The sequence below is a fragment of the Euwallacea fornicatus genome, chromosome 14, assembly GCF_040115645.1.
Source record: "Euwallacea fornicatus isolate EFF26 chromosome 14, ASM4011564v1, whole genome shotgun sequence".
NCBI lineage: Eukaryota > Metazoa > Arthropoda > Insecta > Coleoptera > Curculionidae > Euwallacea > Euwallacea fornicatus.
This window is the reverse complement of record NC_089554.1, coordinates 4,294,314-4,319,982: the sequence shown is the minus strand read 5'-3', so window position 1 is coordinate 4,319,982 and position 25,669 is coordinate 4,294,314. Positions and strand designations below refer to the sequence as shown.

Genomic DNA, 25,669 nt, shown 5'->3' with positions numbered 1-25,669 from the left:
TGCTATTTACGGCATGAGCTTCTCCGCCTTCTCGCTAAAGATAATAATGGTAATTTATCAAATCCTCCGTAAAGGTCTGACAATTACAATAGATTCTCGTACACGCTTAATTTACCGAATTTATCGCTTAGAATAATTATTCGCCGCTTTTCTATGGGAAATTATTTTCTCATTATTCTCAGCAAAACTGACGTTCATGTGTGCATACTGATGCAAAATCGCCTCGAGTCGGGTACGTCTGGATACGTGCAATCAGGGCCCCTGATTATTATTCGCATATGAACGGATATTTCTCTTTCTGCCACATTATGGCCCATTACAGTATTGTTGCTGAAATGCGCTATTTCCATACATATCACGTTCTTTTATAGCAAGCATAATTTCAATTATTTGCCTGGGTGAATAACACCGTCCCTGCTTTGCAGTGTTCATGCACATAAATCCCCAACAAAGAATTTTCCTATGTCGTTTGAAGCGACATGGAATTTTTTTGGTCGCAACAAATGTCTTTTGTTTTGCTATTTTTTGAACTTTCAAATTTGCATCTTTGTTAATTTTTCAAGAGACTTTTTGTTATAAAGAGCAGATATTATGCGCAATATATTCTCCAGGCGTTCCAGACGTGCCCACATTAATGCCGCAATTTTACCGACGAAAAGCCCCCACCTTGGGCCCTTCGGGAATAGGCAATTTATTAGAACGAAGCCTGACAATAGCGAAGCTTAGTTTACACATAACTAACTCAGAAGCAAGCCTGAGTTTTATATTCCGTATACATGTAGAGTTTTGTAACGAAAGGAGAGCGAGAAAAAATCGCGTTTCTGTGTTGTTCACGATAACCCTTTACTTTAACAAATAATTTAGGTTGAGTTCACGTGATATCACGCTATGGCGCACGAAGTTTGAAACGTTTGAACCGCTTCAGCCTCAAATTAATGTTCAAAAGCGCGATTTCCAATAATTTATAACTTTATAAATCTGGTTTGGAAAATGGCTGCAATTAAGGACTCGCAGGATGCAGGATTTAATGCCGCCGATTAGTGTAAATACCGCGCGAGGCACAAGACATGTTAAAACAAGTCAGTGGAGTTCTCCACACTTCGGCTATGCCGTAAACGCAAGCAGCCCTTGGCAACCTTTCAGGGTATTTTCTTAAGAGATTCCAACCTTCCCGAAGCGAACGGTGACAAATAGAATTATTTTTAATTATTTACAGGTGGACATTTTCCATTTTATAAAGTTTAATTTGTGATCCTCGTCCCACACATCGGGAATATTATACGCATTTCCCAATCCCACCTAGATATGTACCTGTTTTTCTCTTTTCGCCCGCAAATGCCAAACTGTTGCCTGCATCTGGGAAGTCTATTTCAATTTCAGCAACAATTATCGACCGTAAATATCACATTTTCGAACCATTTGCATTGAGGATGATTCAGTAATAAATTGATAACACATATGTAGGTACAGAAAAACGTGGGGCAAAAACTTCCATTTTTGCGCCATTAGTGGAATTCCTATCTCAGAGGAAGTCACGCGAGCACTCCCCCTGAAATAATAAATTTATTTTGTGAGTGTTTTATTGTTAAATTTGTGACAGGTGCGGAAATGTTTCTGCCTTGTAAGGTTTTGTGTTTATCAACCTATTTACGCCCATTAAACCTATCCCATGCGATATTTCCCCGGCATAACTGATGAATCTCCTCGAAATACGAGGCGAGTCCGAGAAGTAGCTGACCCGGCATGTAGTTGGGAATATTTTCGTTAAAAATTCGCCTATATTACGTACTGACGTTGGTTCGCGTTTGTTTTGGCGTCGTTCTTAGTGAACGCCTTCAAAGATTTTGTGAACGCGGAAAAATTGGTGATCGACACGCGACTCAGTACTTTCATTTGAAAGGCCTTAGCCCATTCAACGTCAAAGCGAAGTCGGACTCTACTCCGGGAGAACGTAGTTGGTTTCGACCTCGTTCCTCGCGCACCGTATTCGCAAGATTTGACCCCCCTTGACTATTTCCCGTTTCCAAACTTGAAAAAATGGCTTCGTAGAAAGAGATTTGCCAATGAGGAAGAGATGGAGGAGTCCGTCTGTTTTACAACATTCGAAGTTTTTTACTATGAACAGGGTACAGTAGTCATAGAACATCGCTGGCAAAATGCCAATCTCACAAGAAACTATGCTGAGAAATAATGTTAATTTACCCCAAATTCTTCTTTCCTTAAGCGTTAGGTTCGGCACGTCTAGGATTATCCTCGCAGGCCTGTATCCACATGAAGAAAACTAGAATGGGGTCCTCCATTGCAGATGGGATCGCCTCCGGCCCAATTGCAAATGCAGGTGGATAATTCGTAAGGCCGAATGCTATTTAAGTGATTGTGATTAAAAGGTAGGTTTTGCGGTGGGCGGATCAATATTATTTTGGCCTGACCAAGGGTTTAATGTTAGCCAGTGTGCCAACACTGGATACAGATTTCCAGGTAAACACGGATTTGTTGTCATCGTTATGTTGTGGATCGCAGTTGAAACTCCAACAGTAACAAAATCCTAAGTACACACGATGTATCTGTGTTGTTTATTGAAACTAATTTGATAACCTCAGCCAAAAAATTAGAGAAATCTGGATTTATCGTTGTAATCTAGGAAACAAAAACGGGGAATAAATGGGCGTTTTCCCAATTCTCGGTTTGAAATAAAAATAAGCCGCCATCCAGCTCGTTCGATTCAAACTGACAAGCAAACAAAATTCGCAAAATGGCTACAATTAAGGCCTCACAGGAGTCGCAATTATTTCAAGCACAAATTTTCCCTACCGGTATTAGTTTAGCTAAACTGCCTTTGTCTACTTGTATTAATTTTGCTTTGTTGGCTCATAACGCTACCCTCCATTGGAAAATTTGATTTATGCCTCATTCAGTCACGCTGGCCGTATAAAAAGTTCCCCTAACGAAATTTTGTCAAGATGTATTAGGAAGAAAAGAAAATTGCCAAATAGCCCTCAGTGTCTGCACTAATTTGTGAAAAATGCGTGAAAGCCCTCGTTTTGGCAATTTTTTTTTTGTAATTATGGAATGCCGAGGAAAATTTGTTATTGATGAAAGCATTTAATGGTGTTTTTTATTGCCTTAAAAATTGCTAATACTTATTAATGTGCAAATGATTGCTCTATAAAAAAAGTGATAAAAAAAGCGCTATTCCATACAGGGGCCGCAAGCTCACTTCTTTAAACTTACGGGGTGAAATTGTTTGACGCTCTAGTTATAGCTTTGTTTAGCAAGGATTCTAGTGTACGGCCTCCATCAACTAAAAGTATTAAAAACTTCATCTAACTCCTATGGCTGAAAGTTTTTTTGCATTTTTTGAGCTGAAGATCGTCCCGGGAGAAAGTTGTATGAAACTTTCCATATTTGGATATGTAGTAGGTGGATGCGGCAATATTCCATTTTATTCTTTTCTTTAGATTGTCAAGTTGTTTCCGATATTTTAAAGTGTCAATTCTTGCAAGATTTTTTTCCACAAACACATGTCTAAATGTATCGGATGACGTCACATAGATGGGGTATAAACATCGCCGGAAATTGCACCGTCCAACCATGAGGCCTGATTAGGACCAAACGAGGACTAAGGTCGAGGAGCAAGTTTGTTTGGAGCGGCCCGGGCACCGCTTGGTTCAATCCTTCCCGCGGTCAGAACGTGAGGCACTCTGGGTGATTCTGGACCGGACGTCACATTCGGATTGCCCCGAGCTTGCAGCCTCAGAGACACCGTTTCGTGCAACATTGATCGACAGGCATCACTGAGGTTCATTGATTTCGTGTTACAAAAATATCTAAAAATTACGTGAGCGCGTTTATTTATATTCGAGACTAAACGCGTACCTAAACGGATCTGAGTCTAAGATGTGACTGGCTCTTTAAAGAAATCTGATTGGCTATTCAAACTTAAATTAAGCATACAAAACATAACATAGACAGTTCCGAGGGAAAATTAAAAAATAAAAGGTGTGAGATTATAATCTTGATTAAAGCTAAATGAAAACAGTCATGAATTTAAGAAATGGCTGACGCTAACTGCGCCCACTCGAAGGGTGTCGGCTAAGGGCCTCGGCTGAACCTAAACGTACTCAAATTAATTATGCACAAAAACCAAACGGGCATTGACGGATTTGTCGATCACTCAAGTCTTAACATTACTCGATTTTGTAAACGGCTCTATTTCGGAGATCGCGATATTGGGGGCCGCAAAATAGGCCTTCCTGCATACTGCATTTGTAGGAGTGATTTAATCTATTTTAGTTTTCTCGGTAATTCGCAAATTCGTTGCAAGGGCTGCATTGATAAACATAATGTGAAATGTTAAGAATTTTATGAACGACAGAAAAATTTGGCGGTAAATTTCTTTAATATTGAAAATGGCGCATGAACGACGCTTAATAATAAAGATGGAATGTTCTGCAATCTCTTATTACATAGAGAATGTACAGAAAATACAACAAAACGATATCACTGGAAACTGTGCAAGATCTCTATTGAATGAAATGAACGCCGTAGAAACGATTCAGTTCTCATCTAAATATTTGAAAGTAGTTACATCTGTGATGTACAAGTCGTTCCTCAGCAGAACGGAAGATTTTCCGAATTTTCCACACAATTGGCCCACTGCCCGCATACGTTGTTTAAATAATACGTCTCTCATCTGATATTTTTATTGCCATTTTAAACAGACATGACCCTCTTAAAGGTCAGTGCAGACCACATTAAGGAAAGTTGACGATAGCATTTTCGGTGATTTTAAGTGACTAAAATTTTTCCGTTTCCCGCAATAATTCTTGATATAAGATACGTTGGCATGCTTCTATACGTGCTTTTAAACTGTCCTATTTGATTAGGAAGTTGTTTATCCTCGCCAAGCTTCTTCCTGCTAAAACCAGATCCATCGTTGCTACATTAATAAGACCCGCCATCTTATTATGCCACATAACGCATTTGTATCTTATTACGCCTTATAATCGATTGACTGCTAACAAACAAAACTAAAAATTTAAAAAAAAAAAAAAAAAGAACCTTTTGGGTGAAAGCTTAATCGACGAAAAAATCTCCATGAAATTTTATGCAAACCTGCATTATGCAAAACAGTCAGGCCCATCCATTGAAGTTTAATTGGCAGGCGTCGGCCAAATTAATGAGGTCACTAATGAAGTTAGTATAAATGGAATTATTTGGAAATTCGGACGACGTAAAGGGCACGAAATGGAAACTTTAATTAGGGCTAAGTGACGGATAATGTTCATAAAAATTTCAAATTTCCACAACAAAGCATCCGGCCAAATTAGGGTTTTCGAAGCAAATAAGAAATGACGGAAATATAACGGCGTTCCCGAGTCATTAGAGTTGCTTTTAAGAATTAAACAAATAGGAGGATCGTGCGAAAATTAGAGGGTAATTTGGCAGAATAAAGGATCAAAACTAAGCCAGGAAAACTTAGAACATCAACGCGTGAAGGTTTATTACACTTTCCCTTAATATTTGCGTTTATCGTTCCGGGTTGCTCTATTTCGCTCCGGCTCTATGGCTCGAGCGAAAGAGATTACGGCTGTTTGGGTTTAAGCTGAATGCGTCATAATCTAATTAAGATAATAAAATCATACCGTCAAAGGTCATATAATATCATAGCAATATCTTGTTTCAGGCGAAATGAAGACCTTGCCGATTAAAAGTATAAAATAGGTAAGTAGATTTTCTATGATTTTAGTGTTGAATACGATGAGGAATTTATTGATTTCCTGTGTAAGGATTTTTTTCCCCTATAAGAAAGAAGTGATTGGAACGCAAAAATGGCTCAACTATGGTATAGCACGTCACCTATAAGTATCTCGTTATTTAGAACTCCTCGACAATTCGATTTTTTTCTTTAAAACTTCATAGCCTCGTGAAATCCAAAACTTCTCAAACAAAGTATTTTAGAATTGCTCATGGTAAGTTTTGTTTCGCGAATTGAAACCTGATATGTGCCCAAAATTGATCGCACTAAAGGCCACTAATTAATCATTAACCAATTAGGCGTGACATTATTGTGCTCGGGGGTTTTTGTTACCCCTGATGTTATCTTATCGTCCTCTAAAGCCTATATTTCACACTTTAGTACACATGGGTTAGCTTATTGTTGTTACGTGTACGGTACATTTAACTATGTTTGAATTTATGGGAGGAGATTCCTTTATGAACGGATACACTAGCTTTTAATTAATAACTGACTTTGTTAAGGACAAGCTAAAGATGTACAACACTGTGACGTGTTACTTAGTAGAAAAATTAACGTGGAATGTGAAGCTCGCAAATGTACCGATCGGTGCGGCCACCCTGACGCGTTTCAGGTATTCAGGGTAGTTCATCCATTCCAAATTGAACTGCTTCGTGTTTGCATGAAGTCCCGTCCACTCTAAAGTAAATTACAAATTCCTTTTTGTTCCCAAACCTGTATAAAAAAATTTTTGATTTCAACGTTGAAATGTTCGTCGATAAGGAGACGGACAAAAAGTTCGATTTCATTGAAAACGTTGAAGTAGCGGGCTGAGCCAAAGCCCGAAACAAAATTAATACTTCTTTAATGAGTAACTTGAAAAAATTCTTAAACAAGTGAATTGATTTTGAATTGTGTGTATTTTTTGGCAATAAGATGAGAAACCGACCTTCAATCCCTCAGCTGTAACCCTGCCCAGCTTTTATTTTTAACAGAAATATACAGTGACTGGCAGAAAGTACGCACCATATGGGATTTGGTCAATTTGAATTTATCAGGAAAATTTATTGTTGGTAAAAGTTTGCGCATTCCTGCAAGCTCAAAACGCAGTTTATGAAATTTACGTGTTTCATCTCGTATGGGAGAAATTCCAAAAATTATGAGAAGGACTCATAAGTGAAGCACCTTTATTTGTAATTTTCGAGGAAACATGTATTATGAGAACCTGTTTAGAATTCAAAATTAATCTCAACAATGAAGTTCCAAGTTTCCATTCCGCAAAACACCTTTTCGACGTTTTTTGTGATTTACCCCGTATAGAAAATGAAACAAATTTGTTTAATATGCCATGTTCGTTTAAGGAAGGATTAAAAAATGGAAATAATATTATTAGAACCTTGAAACTTCACTGTCAGACCTATCTTAATTTTAAACAAATTTTCATAATACATATTTCCTCTAAAATTGAAAATAAAGGTACTTTACTCGTGAACCATTTTCATAATTTTCGAATCTCCTCCGTATGAAATTAGGTGCACAAATTTTGTAAACTGCATTTTGAATTTGCAGAAGGGTTTAAACTTTTATCAAGAATAAAATTTCCCGATAAATTCCAATTAAACAAAAATTACATTTGGCGCACACTTTCTGCCGATGTGTGTGTGTGTGTGTGTGTGTGTGAGCTCGTTGAAAAGCTCGTGCAAAATGGAATCTGACCATACTTTTTTTTTTTTTTAGTTACGTAGCTATTAGGAAATAAGAGAAAAATGCTAAAAGCGAAAATGTGATAAATATCGGCCATAGTTCTATCTGCAAGTTATTTAACGTGGCAGATGCTGAAAATCTCCTCCGCCCTTTACTTGGCATGCTCCCAGACGATGGTAGAATCCGTCGATGGAATTCCGAACGGCCTCAGACGATATGTTATTTAACTCCAGGCTAATTTTGATTTATAGCTCTTTAATATTAGCCGGCTTATTTTGATAAACCCTATCTTTCGGATATCCCCAAAAAAGGTTGTCGCGTGGCGTCAAGTCGGGGGATATGCGTGGCCATTCAATTGTGGCCACGTCGTTCGACGCAACGACTCGCAAATATTTTTTCGGACGATTCTACCGCTGCCAATTGACTTTCCCTCGTACATCTTGTGTATACTAAATGCTGAGTAAACGGCGCAGCCTTTCTATGGCTTCATGAAAAATAAGCAAATGCACAGGAATAACGAGGATACCGCTGCAGAGAGTCCAACGAAGCCTTAATTATTAAAAAGCATGAAAGCCTATAGGACCCAGCTACGCCACTGATTTCGTAATATGTATTCAAAGCCTGAAAGTTTTAAAGTTTCATTTAAAATCGTCGACGTTTGAAAAGAATATTTTACGTCGTCCCAAGTAGATACCTTCTCCGTGTCCCCTGATGAGTTTGCTATTTGAGACTTTTCGACATATTAAATTAAAAAAATAGTCCACCGAAACTAATCCAAGGCTTATCGAGGCTAAATTCCCTCTCCGGCAGGGAAAATAAACAACTCAATCGGGTGTCCTATAAAAGAGAAAAACGTCAGTTTCCTAACACACTTCAGCACTAAAATGCTTTCTTAGTCTACATCAGCCTTTTATATTCATCCACTTAACTCCGTTTGTTAGATCGTCATTAGGTGATGGATCCTCAACAGGCTTTCAGACGCGGGGACAGACAGAGGTTTCGTTTCCTACATTTAGATGGGTCAGATAACTAGCTAAAAATATATTTACATTTTTGTAGACATAAAGTTTCAAATATTCTTCAACGTCAGCAAGGAGCTTAATCAAAGGATTTTACATGGGTGTAACGTGATGAAATTACCAGGCTGCCTCTTTTCCTTCTCAAGAAAAATCTTTGAAAAGGACAAGAATTTGCCGGAGAGCGAACTTGAATGTGGAGCCTGGTTGATATTGCTTTTAAAAACAGAATTTAAAATATGTCATGTTCTCAAAGCTTTTGAAGTCATGTAGGGGTAGACAATTTCAGAGTCAAGTGATATGTGAATTTTAAAGTAAACCGATAGTACATTTATCGAATTATTTAGGTATGTGCAGTTTTCAATACCGATGAATAGCAGGTAGATTTCTATAAATTGGCGTTAGTGGGGAAGTTGGCCAGCAGTTTAGATAATCATAGAGCGGACAAAAATTAACGCCGGTTAACAAGAGACCTAAAACACGACTTTCGCAATATTATCCAAAAAATTTTACGTTATTACCACATAAAAAGGCCCATTTAAAATATTCTGGGAGAATTATACCGAGGGTTGCTTTGAATGTTAACACGTCTCTGGTAAGCTTTATTATCGACATTGCGACCGTTCCAAAATAGGAAAATTTCCGCATCGATGGGAATATGGCAATTGACAAAGTAAGTGCTTAGGTCTACTGCGAGATTGAACAACAAGAGATGCATTTGTATTTTCTAATACACTGACACAGGGAGGAACATCTTGTTGGAACAGAATGTAGGCACAGGTGATCTGTACTTCATAGGGGTTGGGCAGTCACACGCAGGACACAAAAAGATTTTGCCCTACACGCAAAGTGTCTACCTAAGAGCTCCTCGGACTCCTATAAATTTACTTGTAGTTTCATAAAGGCATCAATCATAGGCATGTATATGAGGCTAATGAAAATAATTGTTAAAACTATCGACGACCCTACAGGGTGTCTCAAAGGACGGAGACATTATAAAGTATAGTTTTTTTTTAATTTAAATAAAACTTGTATTTTTCACGTGATAGAATCCTCTCTTGACTCTGCCAGATTCTGGATTGTTTTTACGTTAGGATGCAGCGACTCGCAGCTATGGTGTTTTAACATAAATTTGCATTGACTCACTAAAAAATTAATATCACAGCCAGCTTAAGTTAGATTTCAATAAGTTTCGAATGGATTTTCACGTAAGATCACCTGAGCAGAGCACCAATATTCATTTAACTAAAAACACATAAGGGTCATTCGTAATTATAATTTTTATTTTTCCTTTTTGAATCTCGATTTTTTAAATTTTTAAAACAGGACAGTTCTCGGCTCCTTTACGGTTTCCTATTTCGGCCATCGAAATGTAGTGCACTCAACAAAAACTTATTAGTATGATTTATGTTATTAGTTCCTGTTTTGTATCCAATGTAATCTGCAGATACTTCGTTTTAAGGGTATGTTACAAGAGGATCCGGAGTGGGAGGTACCCTTATGGCACGCTCACGGTCAGCCTTATCGTGTACATGAAAATTCCCTGCAATGTTTTTTGGAGGCATTGGAATTCTCGACCATATGCTTTGTTGGCGTGGGGATCCCCGGCAACATGCTGGGTCGATTCGAAAATTACAGTACCAATACCGATTGTCGGCATCTGTGAAAAAAGGATTTTCCTCCGTGGTTCACGGCGGCAGGTAGTTTGGACGTGGTTCATTGCACCTCGGCCAGGATACCCTTATGATTTATCAACAAGGAATTTTGGTAGTTAAGATTGGCAAAACATATTCTGTCTTTCCTACCTAGTTTTAATCTCGCAACGCAAGAGCTCTAACCACATCTGTGAATTTATGAGCTAACCTAGTACACAATAAATTTGTACCGAAAAGTAAAAAGAGCACTCAGTTAATTCCAAAAAATTACGACAATAGTACTTTTCTACGGTTCCTGTAATGAAAATTTTTTATTAGCACCTCAGGTTTATGCACGACGATGTCCTCACGGAGGACATCTTGATGTAAGAAGTCTAAAAAGTGTACCAAAGGAGAGTTTCGTAAAGGGAGGTCGAAAAAGGAGGCTTTTAGGAGCAGGAAAAAAGTGGCCATCACATTATCACTAGTAGAAAATCTAAGCATTGGAGTAAGGGAGATCGGTGTGAGACTGCAAGTAAGAAAATCATCAGTTGCAAAGTGTCCAAAAGCCAATAAGCTCCATCCGTAACATTCGCAACTTCATCGAGAATTATCTGATGCTGATTTCCTTGCTAGAATTAATTTGTGCCGTTGGAGGCAGCAACAAAATAACGGGGGCGACTTCTTAAAATGAATTCTGTTTACTGATGAGTGCACCTTTAATCGGAAGACATTCGTTAATAGGCACAACTTTCGCAATTATCTAACAGAAAGCCCCCGTGCCATTCGAATCAGCCATTTTCAACAGAACTGGAGTTTCAACGTTTGGACAGGAATAACTGACAGTTATGCTGTTGGACCATTTTTTTTTTTTTTAAGGGCAAATAACTGGAAAAGTTTTCCTACATTTTTTGAATGAAGGCCTTCCGCAGCTATTAGAATACATCCTGGAAAACATAAAAGATCGAATGTAGTTTCAGTTTTAGATGGGGCTCTACCTTATTTTAGTTTACGTGTGCGAGAACACCTTTCGATGCATTTTCCTCAAGAATTGATCGATGGGCAAGATTCGTAACAAAAACGCAGGCTTATAATTCGGTAATGATATTATTAAATTATGTTATGCCCGGTTGCATGGTAACGAAAAAATCCCAACTTAATTCCTTCGGGCCACTCCCTTCTGAGCACGGGGAATTTAAATGTCTAGAGAACACCCGCAACAACGCGCAAAGATACGAAATTGAGGATTCGACGACGGTCATCTCAGAGCATTACTGCGGAAATGCTTTCTAATATCAGAAGAGCATTCTTCTTGAGAATCGCAGCGTATTTGGAAAATGACGGAACACGTTTGAAGACCTGCTGCTCTAATTTAAATCATAATAATTTATAATTTTAATTTTATTTCAAATTTTTTATAATTGCCCTTCATAATTATCACTTCCTCCTGTTCAAAAAATTCCTTTCGACTGTCTAAGCTCCTTATAGAAGGAGGTCCTCTGTTAGGAAATCGATGTGGGGAAACCCGAGATGCTAATAAAGAATTTCGACCACATGGGCCAATTGCATAAATCGTGTTAATAAGTTCTTGTTGTGTATTCTTCATTTTGATGATAAATTTTAAGATAAACACATTTTGAAAAAATCGCAAAACGTGAAAGAGCTGTCAAATCTTAAAGCAAACGGCGTGGAAATCATGGTAACGCGGGCTACATACTCAGACACTTTAACACCAACGCAGGTTTCCTTAAAATAATTAATAATTCCGTTAACTATAAGATAAATATGGTATTATTTTGCGCCAAAATAGAGAAAATGGAATTTTCTTTCGTTCTTGAAAAAATAAAAAATTTAAATTGAAAAGATAAAAATTAAAAATGTTATTGTGGACGCCCTGTGTGTGTTTTTGCCCAAACGAGTGTTCGTGCCTACGAAGGTGATCTCACATGAGAATCCAGCCAAAAATGATCAAAACCCAACTTAAGCTAACCGCGGTATTAATTTTTTCACGAGGCAATGCGAATGTCTAAAATATCTTTCAAAACATCATAGCTTCGAGTCACTACACCCTAACATAAAAAAAAAAACAGAAACTAACATAGGCACAAGAGAGGATTCTATCACATGAAAAAAATACGAGTGATGTCATTTAAAGGAAGGTACACTTTATGACGCCCCTCTCTTTTGAAACACCCTGTGGGGTTGTCACAATTTTTTTAAGTTATCTCCATTAGACTCATATACATCTCTATAATTGAGTCGTTTACGAGATCACAAGTTCAAACTCATAAGAGTCCGAGGAGCTGTTAAGTGAACACTCTGTATTTCCCCATCATTTTGGAATATGCGTAGCAGGTATTAGAGCAATCTCATAGTTTTCTATATTAGGAAAACGCACGATGAACTCAAATTTCAATTGGCCAGAGTAAGATTCCAGATGCACTATCTTCTACAATACCTACTGTGTAACATCGGGGACAATAGAAGTTTTAATAACATTAAAGTGCCGTTTTTGAACATCGGCAAATTATCTCCATGACTTCCTAGTTCCCCATACAAAACGTTGATTTCTCCTCTTTTTCTTATTTACTAAGGGTGTCGTCCAGGAAAGCGAAGCTATCAGAGAATCTAGAACGGCTACTTTATCCTTTCTTATTCTATTCAGTGCGATCCTTCAAGTGGAAGAGTGAAAATAGAGTCAGATCTAAAACGACAGATTGAAAGTTTGGGTTAGTGTTGATTTTGCCATTGTGCTTTCATCGATCGATTTTAATTTGAAACCTCCAGTTTTATTGTAAAATTATTGAGTTGCGAATCCTTTGTCAGGCCAATTCATGATGGCAATACATGATCTATAAGCGATATAGTGGATTTAAATTTAAAATGAATCGAAACTGAGCCTCTTGGAAGGTGCGATGGAGGAAAATCCCGTTGTTATGCAGTGGGGAATTTGCACGCTGTTCGAAAACAAACCCCGTAACCAAATAAAAGTCCTCGGTTTTGGGGTGCAATTGAATATATCGAATCAAAAATCAAGAATACTGAGGGCTAAAACAAAGGGATTTTTATTTTATACATCGCATCGGATGCGAGAAAATCCAGGAGCTACGCAGAAGGAATATGTAACTGTTTAGTAACTGTGATCGATCGTTACAGAAGAAAATTGTTTTGTGGGGCGAATGTTACAGGTTTTTTGACTGCCTTCGAGCCGTGCAAGTCTCTCAGGGTCGGTCGGAATGGAGCATGGGAGACATCCGCACTATCAGGGCCGACGACGACAAAGCGGGAATTACCAACGCGCGAAAGTCCCAAATGTCGAAGGATAAATTAAGAATTGTCTCCTCAAATGCAGCCAAACGAGAAAAGTTTAGTTAATAAATTTTCATCTGCAAGCTGTGCTTAAAAATAAATAACAAAAGTTGCCTATGGACTCCAAGAATATCAAACTTGGAATAGGTTTCGATGTCGATGCCGAAGCTTTGGAAGTTCAAAACATTATCTGAAGTTTTTAAGGAGTCAATGTTGCAGCTGGAAATGAAAGTTCCGGAAAACTTTAAAATATAGAAAAATAATAATCGTCAGAAAAAATACATATTTTTCAGGGCAATAGGAAATTGGTCGCGTACACTGCTGACAGGGCCGCAACAATAAATTGTCCGATTTAGTTTTACAGTTTGGTGCTTTTAAAGCTATATAATGAAACCGCTGGTTAATTGAGCCCATTATTTACATGAGACCAAATAAATCGAGCCGGATTATTTAGACTACTGTAATTATGCTACAAACCAAACTCGCTATCATTATCTCACTGGCAGCGCTTAAATATAGTGTTAAATTGGGAAGTTGCCATTATTTAGTTTATAATCATTTTAAACGGCGAATTCCCACCATGATTTATTTAGTAAAAGGCCGCGTTTATGAAAAACAATTTTTAGGGTCAAGACTTGCAGTGCGCAAGCGCGAAAGTGCTAATTACGTATCGCGAAAAAAAAAGTATTTTTCTCATCGTATATAGTTTCGGTCTGCACGCCCATGTAGAAAGTATTTCTTCCCTGTCGTGAATCATAAATAGGGCACCTAATGCTGTGGTTCTGAGGTTGGCCATTGCTCGAGAGAGCCAAAGCATGCGTTCCACTGCTTGTGTGCATGTAATTCGATTTGAAATTACATGTTGATAAAAATAAAAAGAAAAACATGAATTTATTTAAACCGGCGTATATGCAACCAAAATCCTGGTGGCACATGTGTTGTTAAAAGTTGCACGGCATAAATAAATCGTTTATTCAAAAGTCTGTCAAAGCAAATTTCAAGGAAAGATCTCGGAGATTGAATGTTGCATAAAGTCTTTTTCTGGGTATATTCTCCAAGATATGCGCAAAGCTCTACAAGAGGCCGAAGAAAACTCGCGCCCGGATGGAAAGTGACAGTCAGAAATAGAGCATTTTCCAGCTGAGCATACGAGGAAAGCTCTAGAAATATCCGACCTCACATATAGATGACGGTTTTTTTGTTAAAAATTTGTCGGTGTTACAAAGGCCTAACCTTAAAGAGGCCTTTGATATATGTAATGATAACACGTACATATTGATAATATACATAAAGTCTAAAATGTGAAAGCGCTACGTTGATTTCTCGTTCTTTTGGAGCCGTTTTGAGCGAACAGTTTTGGAGATTTCGTGAACATGGAAAAAGTCGGTCCTCGATGCGCGACCCAACACTTTCATCGGAAAGCTCTCGGTACCTTTTTAACATCAAAGCGGAGTTGGATTCTACGCGGAGGGAGTCTAGTTCTTCATTAACAACGTTAAAATATTGAGTGGCAGAGCTTGAACGCGGTCTTACCAGCTGTCAAGACGAAAGCCACATGGGTGGACCCGACGACACTCCACCTGCGGTGAAAATCCACAAACCTGTATTGGAAAATAGGAATTTCGAAAAACACCGTACATTGCATCTTGATCTGACAATTAGATGCGAGAAAGCTGTGCGCAAGATGATGAACACGAACAGCCCCCGTGAGATTGTTTCAAGGGAATGTTTGGCAAAGTTTCACAGCGATAAAGCCGAGTTTTGGAGCCGATTCATAACCATGGATGAAACATGGGTCCATTATTTCACATCTAGGGCGAAAGAGCGGCCGAAACAATGGACCTGAAGGCGGGAATTGCTTCTAAAGGAGGTGAAAACCGCTCCATCTGTAGGAAAGGTGATGGATTCAGTTTTTTGGAATACGTGTTGGATAATTTTTATTGACTCTCTCCCTAAAAAAAAAAACAGCGATAACTGAAGAACATTATACACATTCTTTACGGCGTTTGAGCGAAGAAATTAGGAAAAAGCGATTGACGAAAAAGTTTTGTTTCATCGCAACGAGCCAGTCCACACTTCCGTTATCGCGATGGCCAAAATCGATCAACTTGGTTTCGAGTTTCCCCTTTTCCCACCCTATTCGCCAGATTTAGCTCCCTCTGATTATTTTTTATTTCCAAAGTTGAAAAAATGGCTCGACGGAAAGAGATTTGCCAATAATGAAAAGGTGGAGTCCGAGGTTGATGCCTATTTTGAAACATACGAAGCTTCGTACTATAAATAGGGTATAGGAGCCCTAGAACATCGCTGGGAAAACTGTGCCAATCTCAGAGGACACTATGTGGAGAAATAATGTAATACGTTCCAATTTTGTTTTGTTTAAGGGTTAGGTTGGGTATTTCTGGGACTATTCTCGTAACTAGTGCACCAACTTGTGTAGAATGTAAGAAATAACTCCATTCACACATCGACGTAGTATTCGTCTGACCAACTGAAAATGCATAATTTCATGTAACCAAGCTAAGAAACTAACAGGCATTTGCTAATAAGTTTCATTAATGATTTTTCCCAATTTTATTGTGCAGTGGAGATGTCTTAGGGAAATGGATAAAATTGACGTAACCCTTAACACGGAAAAGCTTCCGCAATCCCCCTTAAATTGGTAAAGCAGAAATGTATTTATTTCCGTTTTTTATGGACCAGCTAGATCCGTACAAAAGGAGCTAATCCTACGATGAAAGAAAAACGAAATCACAGTTCCCTAAGTGAGTTCTGATCCTTTTATGTAATTTTGAAGAACAAAATTTTATCTCTAATCTTGGAACTTTCATGTTAACTCAGAAATAAACAGAGGGGTGCAAAATGGATTGGTTTGGCGCGTTAAAGTTGTGCAAAGTGTTAAACAATTTTTTAAATAATTTAACTGCGTTACGTTACGCATTCGAACATAAATATTCTGGAATGAATGGGTATCTGAGACGGAAATCTGGAAATGAAAATCTACGAAAGAAACTAAGCAATATCTCGTAACTGGTGTTGAATCCATAAGTGAACGATTGAAATAAGGTGCTACCATGTATAATTAAGGTTCCTGAAACCTTCGATTTGTCCAAATTTATATTAAATACATTATACAACTGCAGTTGACGCTTAGCGCTCACCTATTCATTATGTTATTAGTTGCGAAATGAAATTCAGTTCTGACTAAAAAAAAAAAAAATGATTAAAGTCAGGTCTCTCTAGATCTTCTAAATACCAATAGGTACTTTTAAAATCAATGTTCTTGGTAATGCAGATTTTCCTCCCGCTCCCCCGGCTAGCCTAACTTAAAACTCACCCATCATGGAACACCCCATTTGCAGGTTAGAGTTTTAAAGGTTTTAAAAATGCTGATTTAACCGTATGATGCAAAATCGAAATCGATTCTCGAACTAGAGGGGATATCAGGAAAATCAAAGATGCATTGTCGTTGAACAGTTTTAGGAGAGTTAGCCGGTGAATAACGGTTCGATCTTCTATACGTTGTTGAATTAGCGCTGTAACAGAGACCTTTAAGACCTTAAAACTGTATACCCGCACTGACCTGAATTAACCTCAAGGTGCGGTGAGTTGATGCGGAGTGCGGGGGATGGTGAAATCCACATTATAAGGAAGACAAATTTTAAACATTCTCCTGGATATTCCAAGGAACGTCTCTTTTTTCCACATCTTTTTTACGAACGGAAATAATGGAGATGGATTCTTATTAAACGAAAGCACTGTAGAAATCTGGAATGACTTACTTTCCATTGAAAAGAAAATTGATCAATGAAGATTAAAAATAAGTACGTAAGAAATCTTCAGGATTTTTTCTGATTGTTTAATTGAAATTGGACATTATACACAGCGTTATCGTACAAAGAGGGATGTTTTAAGATCTTGTAAACACGAGAGACGCGAGGTCGGTCGTATTAGAAAATAGCTGTCCCATTTAGGGAGCAATAAAATGGTGTAGCGAAATTTGCTCTATTCCGGCTGTTATCGCAGAAATATTCGTGAGGCCAACTCTCAGAGAGCCCACCACAGTGCTTGTAAGCGGACCTTATAATCTAGTTCTACGACATCTGTATGCGATTTGGCGTATTAAATGTTACCCAACAAGGTTTTTTTTTTCATCGGAAAGGACCAACGATCCAGAGTACCTACAAGATACCGCTAGTGCACTACAATACAACAATTATGCTACCACACTATAGGGCTTATTTACAGGAATGTAAGTTACCAGTATCAGTCACGGAAGCATTATGCCTCGCCTTTTGAAATTTCATGGAGAGGAGGATCCAATCTGTCCGCTGAAAGATATAAAATGAAAAATCCATTTCAATAATCTTTCAAAACCAAACATCGAGGGTTGCGGGTCGAGATAAATTCGGCCCTTTATTACCGGCCAACTTCAATACACTGCAGGTTGTGTGTTAACAAAAAATCGCCGATTGGGTAATAAATCGGCCGACATTTTTCAGCTTTTCCATTGTCCGCCCATAACAAATGAACTTCGGTTAAAATCCTCAAGTCGCCATCTATCTCGGTTGAACACTTTGCCGGTTTTCCATTTCCCGGCTTAAATAAGCGGCCTTTTTACCACCGACTCGGGCTCAGCTTATATATGGCCCTAATTTTCCGATGCCTAATTTTTTAACGCGGAAACAGCCCTGGATACACATGTGGTTTCCAGTTTTTATGCGGTTTGTTTCCCGGGAGTCCATCAGTACAAAAACCCAATTCATTGAAGCATTAATTTTGTTTCACCCTCAATGATCCTTAAGGGTGGAGTATTCATAAAATATGTGCCCGTCGGAAAAATAATCCTGTTTACTCTTCTAATTTTATTATTTAAGATAAGGGATCTATCAGGACAGTGAATCAGGAGAAAGGCAGTTTTGCAGATCGGTTGGCATTGGTTGTTTAGGTTAATTGGTGAATTTGATGAATTTGTTGTGGAAGACGTGCACTATTGCTCACATGTAGGGCAACTAGTTAAAATTTAAGGCAGGCATGTTTTTAAAAAAAATTTTTTTTTTAATAAATAGTAAAATGTATTTCTCATTTGTCCAAATATTGCAAAGTTACAACTGCATTTTCAATACATTTTGTTCATGTGCTTTTTTCGAACCATTTTATTTTCCGAAGGATTTATACCTATGTAGAGCAGCTAATTTGTTTATTTATATTATTGTGTGATACCGACTTTGCTGCTCACAGCGTTGACTGAAAATATTTCAGGATGCCAAGAGGCGTTCAATTTTCACATCAGTTATGCTAAAAATTTTGGAAATCTTTGAAATTAATAAAAAAAACAGTTCAAAATTCTAAAAGACTTAACTTTAAACAAATCAACAATATCAAAGTTGATTTCTAATTTCAAAAATAGAGGAATCTTAGATGAATTTCCGAAGTGTGGCCGAAAACGAAAAACTGGCAAAGAGATGGACAGAAGAATTAAAATGTTGTCCATCCAGGATCCGTGCAAGAGAGCAACTGACATACAATAAGAGTTATGTGTTTCGGTATCAGCGGGTACCATAAAACAAAGATATAAAAGGCGCTGGTTTATATGGGAGAAAATCGACAAAGAAGCCGCTCATCTCGAAGAAAAATAGAAAGGCTAGATTGCGTTTTGCGAGAGAGCATGTGAACTGGTCATATGGAAAATGGAAAACTGTCCTTTTCTCAAATGAAAGTCGATTCAAGCTGTTTAAATCCAACGGAATTTATTGGGTTAGAAGACCAATTAATGTACGGTTTAATTCGAAATATACTAAATCAACATGTAAACATGGAAGTGACGGTATTATAGTTTGAGGGTGTTTCGGAGGGTTTGGCATGGGTCCATTAGTTGAAATTGATGGTATTATAGACCAATACATTCATAAAAATATTCTAGAAAATAACATGGTAGCCTGAACGGAAGAAAATACGAGCCTTCGGTGGAGGTCTGGCCGGCTCAGAGTGTCACTCTGAACCCCATAGAGAATCTTTGGGATGAAACTCACAGGAGAATTCACTAGAAAAGAGTAAAAAATATTGCGGATTTTTTCAAAAAACTTAAAAATACTTAGAATTCAATATCTGAACATTATATTGAAAAATTATTAAACTTTATGAACAACAGATGGTGAGAAGTAATTAAAAATAAGGGATATGCTATTAGATACTTAATACAAGATTTGATTGTAAGGGGAAAATGTAATGTTTTAGTTGCCTTATTTTAACACATGTTTAAAAAAGTTTTTTTTTATTTACAGTCGAAAAACATTTAACAAATAAATCTTAACATCAATATGTTTATTTTTCGTTTTAATTAATAATTTATGAAATAGATTTTATCAAATTCATGTTGTTATAGACAATAAATTGAATTTAACAAGCTGTTTTGCATATGAGCGATAGTATATACAGGATGTCCTATTTAAAGCTGTGATTGAAGATTATTCAAAATAATCCGTTGCATGAAATATAGTTTCAAATATAAGTTTTCCATTAAAGAGGGCGACATGTCATGAAGATAGCGACTTTTAGCCAAAAGTTCGTTTTAAGGTCATTTCAAGGGCAACTTTTTTTTTCAAATGGAAAGTCCGTATTTGTTGTTACAGATCCTTGTAGACCTTTCGAAAATTAATATTTTTTATTTGAACGATTTTTCTATTAGACTCTTTGCTACAAAGTTATCCCTTATTTTTGTCTAATTTTTGAGATAGTTGAAATGATTGCATTTTTGTTTGTAAAAAAATTTTGCAATGCATATTCTGTTTCAAACTCATAACAATCCTTCGATATATTTAAGAAAATATATTTCTATGAAAAAAAAACATATTTTTTAAAATTTTGGCAAATTAATTTAACATTTTTATTCGAGAAACTTATGGAAGCAAATGAACCAAAGAATGTATTTTCTCTCCAAACACGTCCCAATCTGTTATTCGAAAAAAACTGTTTACTCTGCGCAACATCTCCCCGTTTATCAATTGACACGCATTTTCTATTCTCCTTTTAGTGTCATTTACAGTTGTTGGTATTTCGCATAAATTTTGTCCTTTAAAAATTCCCACAAGAAAAAATGTGGTAAGATTAGCTCAGGCTACCTAAGAAGGCAATTCACTAGACCATCCATTTCATAGATCTGGATACATTTTATCCAGAACTTCATGAGACATTCTAGGAAAATGGGTTGGACGGCTGTCATACTGATACCACATCACCCGTCTAATCGCTAGTGAAACGTTTTCTAACAATTCCGAAAAATTATAACGCAAGAAATTGCGGTATATTTCTCCACTGAAGTTTCCTTCAATGAAGAAAGGTCCAATAAAGTATTTCTCAATAATACCGCACCATACATTCACTGACCATGGAGTGCGATGTAAAACTTCTCTAAGCCAATGTGGGCTTATGGCACTCCAAAAATGGAGATTATGGCGAATCATCATTAACGGTTTGTGAATGTGGATTTGTCCGAAAACAAAACGTTGGAGAAAAAATTTGCATTTCGATTTAGTCGCTGCATTGCTCAATTACAAAAATTTACTCGATTTTCAATGTCGGTTTCATGCAGTTCGTGATATAAAGAAATGTAGTAAGGATGGTATTTATTCACCTTCAAAATTCTTAGGACACGTGTCTGATATTCCTGAGTCAGCAGCAATTTGACGACAACTTACACGGGGATCGAAGGCAACAGCTGCAAGAACTGCTATTTGATTGCCTTCATATGTTGCACTTCGGGAGCGATTCTGTTCTTTTGTTTTCAACGTTTTCCTTTCTTTGAAATTTTTAATGATACTGTTGAAAGTCGTTCAACAAGAAACTTTTTCATCCTGAAATCTTTTAACATAAAGATCTATTGCGTGACGAACCCTTCTTCCAACCTCTCCATAAACGAACACAATTTCTAATTTTTCATCTAAGTGTAACGATTCATTTTAATTATTGAATTTTGAAATGGAGAGAATAATTTTTGAATAATTTCACACGAAACAATTAGATTGATTGCCGAACGAAGAATATCGATTACCTGTAGACCTTGTTATGAAGCAAACTCTAACAATAGGAAAGTTAAGAAAATATTTTTCCTCACTGAAATAATGTTTTTTTCTTATTAGATGGAAGAATTGTTGTAAGTTTTAGGCAGAATATGCGTTGCGAAAAATTTTGAAAAAAAAACAAGGATAACTCTGCAGCAAAACGTCTAATAAAGAAATTGTTAAATTCACAGTTATTTAGGTTTTGAAGATTTACAAAAATCTGTAAAAAATACGGGGTTGCCCTTTGAAAAAAGTTGCTCTTAAAATGACGTTTTGGCTAAAAGTCGCCATTTTCATGACACGTTCTACTCTTTACTGGACAACTTTTCCCTGAAACGTTTTTTCATGCAACATACAGTTTCTTAGTAATCTTCAATTGCAGCTCTAAATGGGACACCCTGTATTATGGAGATTGCATTCACTTAAAAAAATTCTAGAGGAAATTTGAAGAAAGGCAGGAGACGAAACATCGTTCAAAACAGTGACGGCAATGGTTTAATAGTTAAGTGCCTGAAGCTCTAATTACAGGATCATCAAGTTTCGCGAAGAATTCCCTTATTGAGATTCGATTGGACTACGTCTGTGTTTACTTCCAAAACGAGTTCCCCAATTTTATATCTATATTATAAAGCAAATCGTAGGTTAGGATACCTCAAAGACAGTGGCGTGGATGATTTGCAGAGACAGTTGAAAGTTGTCGTTTTTCTGTAAGAATCGCATATCGTGATTAGTCTGGACTCCGCCACTATTTATTTTCGTGCTATAAGCCCTCGATTTTAAAAGTTGTTCAGGGAAAGTCGCGTTACAAAACTATATATAAGGCAGAAACGTAGCTGGAAATGTAATAATCATGATAATCAATGTAGCTCTTACCAAACCTCTCGGGTCGAGTTAATTACTTATATCAATTCAGACGTACAATTTCCTGTCTGGCCTGTAAATTAATTAAATTGGGTAATATTAAAAGTTTCATAAAAAGAATAAGCTAAAAACACATCGTTCCATTTATTTTCAGCACCTCAAATAAAATTAATCCAATTGTGAGTCATTTTCCAATACTTTCTTCGGACCGAGCGACTTCGTGAAATTTAATTTGTTCAGTCAACATGGACCGGGACTTGTTCCATAATTCCACGGAATACGCGGATATTCCACGGATATTGCTCTCCGTTTACGATATTAAGTCTGGAGAGAGTTGGATGGGGAATATTTGATACTAATTTCACTCAGGCGATTATTAAATTAGACGCCGCTTTAGATTACAGCCTATTGTTTAGGATATATACGTGCTTAAAATGGGCGTTTGAAGACTTCAATATTTAATTTATTTTCACACTGTTCCTCGGAAAATACTTGCTGGAGATACACATGTAATAGACGAGCGAATAATGTATTATGTAATAATCATAATAATTTGACATGCGAAAAAACGTTTGGTAAAACCCCTCGAAAACTTGAAAAGAAATAATGTAAATGTAGCAAATAAAAATGATAAACCGTCTCGGCTAAGTTAACCCTCAAAGACATTTGGGTATCCATAATTTATCATGAGAAATGCCTCAATGGGTGGAAAAAGGTTGCACAATCTCTTTGCCATGCAGATTTTAAGTACACAGAGTTTTACTCAAAATAAGGGCTTTTCCGCCCAAACTTATCAGTTTTCGACTGAGCTAGATTACCTTTAAAAAAATCTTCAATGCTTTAATCAAATAAAACGAGTGGTTGCATTGATTAAAAATTAAATTAAGAAATGTCCTTAAACGGAGACGTAAAAGGTTTTAAGTGCAGATGCCTCCTTAGTAAATAAACGTAATGATTGAATGTAATAGAAAATAAAAATTTTATTAGTGAGGGTAAAAGTACTTATACAGTTCTTCGTTAAATTGAAGGGGCTTTTATCTATGTAGATAACGTTGCTTTTTACGTAAGTTGCCTACACAATGACTGCGAAGCTTGTCGAAGTGATTGGCGCAACTAATTCTTAATTACATAAATAATTAATGCATATTAAGGGATTCTCGATCGTCTGCAAACTGTTGATATCACTTTTATCTCTAAAGGTAGAAAAAAATAATAAATTCCATATTGTTGGGTAGGGCAATAGGGGGTATGTGCTAAAATTATACGAAAACGTGTTGGAAATCTAAAAAATGCATTATTTAATTTAACCCTTTTCGGGGAAAAACTGAAACTTATTGGTAAATAATGGTAAAATTTCAGTTTAAAAAAAGTATAAAACGCGGTGGTGTTTCATTGTTCGTCATTCCTTGCTACCGGATTTAACCACGTAGTGACGTTTGCCAGAGTTGATATTCTCTCATGCAAAAACGAATGTGAAGTATAATAATTTCCAATTGTTGTAGTAGAAATATGGAAATGTAATAGAAATACACTTTTTTCTACACTTTTTTCCGACACTTTTTGCGAGACATATATAATGCTGACTGCCAGATTAAACACACAACATTAATTTAATGTAATATCCCTATTTCCAACATTAATTTCTGAACTTTGCCCTCATTACTGAAGAGCTGAGCGCTTCAATTGATATTTATTACATTTTATATATGTAGCTTCGTAAATTCAGATAAATTTAAGTTTATGAGGGGACTATTTCTGGTTCCTTCAACACAACCTTTACTACCTCTTATACATCTAAATTTAACTATAAATTGAGCCCAATGGTTTTCAGGCAGGAAAATATATATTTGCAGGGAATAAAATTGAGGTTCATCATCATTTTTCGGTGGTTTCTCACTTCACCCTGCGACTGTTAATATTTAAAGGGTCCGCTTTATTACTTGGATCGATAGCTGATGGAGAAGTACCCACGTTTTATTTTCTTCCACGACGAAGTATAAAATTGCAAAATCGTGTCGCAGACTTAATTCTCGTCTCTAGATGTGGTTAAATTGGAAAATTTCGAATTTGATGTTAACGATATACAATATTAGAATAAGTTTGTTCTCAGGTTTTTTAACGCCTCCCGTTTCCCAGGATCGTAGATCCTCCCTGATTGCTATCGAGAGCCCAAGCGAACGACCAATTTTCATATTTTCACGTCACCGCTCATATTCCATTATCGAAAGGTCTCAGTTTTCTAAGGGTGGGCGATCTCCGTGCTTTGTCATGGAAAGAACCTCCTCCGTGCTCATAAAAATTGTAACAGTGTTGAAAGCTCTGCTGTTTGGAGAACACCTTCCATGACGGTCACTAACGAACGAAGATCATGCGAAAGCTACGCTTAAAATCTGACACGTAATAATGACGATCACGTGACATAAGTTGATCGAGCACTATAAGTTGGTTCTTTTAAAAAAGTTTTAGCACAATTTATTGAATGGCCGAAACCGAAAATTATGCAGATTATTAAATTTACTGTCTGACGAGCATCGAAGGTTTATCAACCTAGAAGGAAAACACTTCACTATATATACACGGTGTTAAAAAATTCAGTTTCGTAGAATTAATCCATGATTAAGAATGTCATTTTAAACAAAGTGTTCCTTACAACAGAGGGTCGTAAATATAACCATTTCTTTGGAAAACTAAAAGAAAACATCTTTTCAGCCTTGGCAGTGTCGTATCGTGTTTACTTCATTTCAATACCTCCCAATCTTTTCATCAATTAGGTATGCATTGTTACGCGAGTTGGTCGGGTTCGATAGAGGTTATACAGTTAAAATTTAAACATTACATAATTTTTACTCTATTATTTGGAAAAGCCACTTACCTTTAAATTAACGCCGTCATCTCGAATTAGCACACGTCGCGTTACACATTTTACACCACTCACATCACAACGAACAACACAAGTTTGTTATTATTTTTTCTGCATTAAACCTCCACCATTTGAGTCCATGCATGCACGAACGTGTTTTAACGAACTTTTCCGCACGTAATGAAAAATTCCTTTGTGTCGAGGAGGAAGTTTCCTTTCTGGACAATGTTTAGCGTAAATGAGCGTAGCTTCTTCGGAAAGTTTGAAACGCTTTTCCATAAATCAAAAGCACGCTGTGGTACTCGCGTAAAGAATACATTTTCACGTAGGTACTGTAGGTACGCCCGAGTAAATTCGCGTACTGACAAAAGGTCAGGTTGTATCAGGTGTCTGATTGTAAGGAATTGCAAAAAATAATCATAACAAAAATAAACCTCGTTTCCTCGGTCGCGTTCGGTGCGGCGTTGCCGCTGAAATTTAGTTTCGCC

The 25,669-nt window shown here is 37.0% G+C and overlaps 1 protein-coding gene across 5 annotated transcripts in view; it reads left to right on the top strand.

Annotated features, from left to right (window-relative positions):
* Window positions 1-25,669, top strand: part of LOC136343400 (5-hydroxytryptamine receptor-like) — a 172,724-nt gene that overhangs the window by 66,464 nt on the left and 80,591 nt on the right. For all 5 annotated transcript variants that reach the window (XM_066290102.1, XM_066290104.1, XM_066290100.1 and 2 more), the window contains one exon: window positions 5,687-5,724. The gene's annotated coding sequence lies outside the window, so the exon portion shown is untranslated. The remainder of the gene's footprint in view (window positions 1-5,686; window positions 5,725-25,669) is intronic.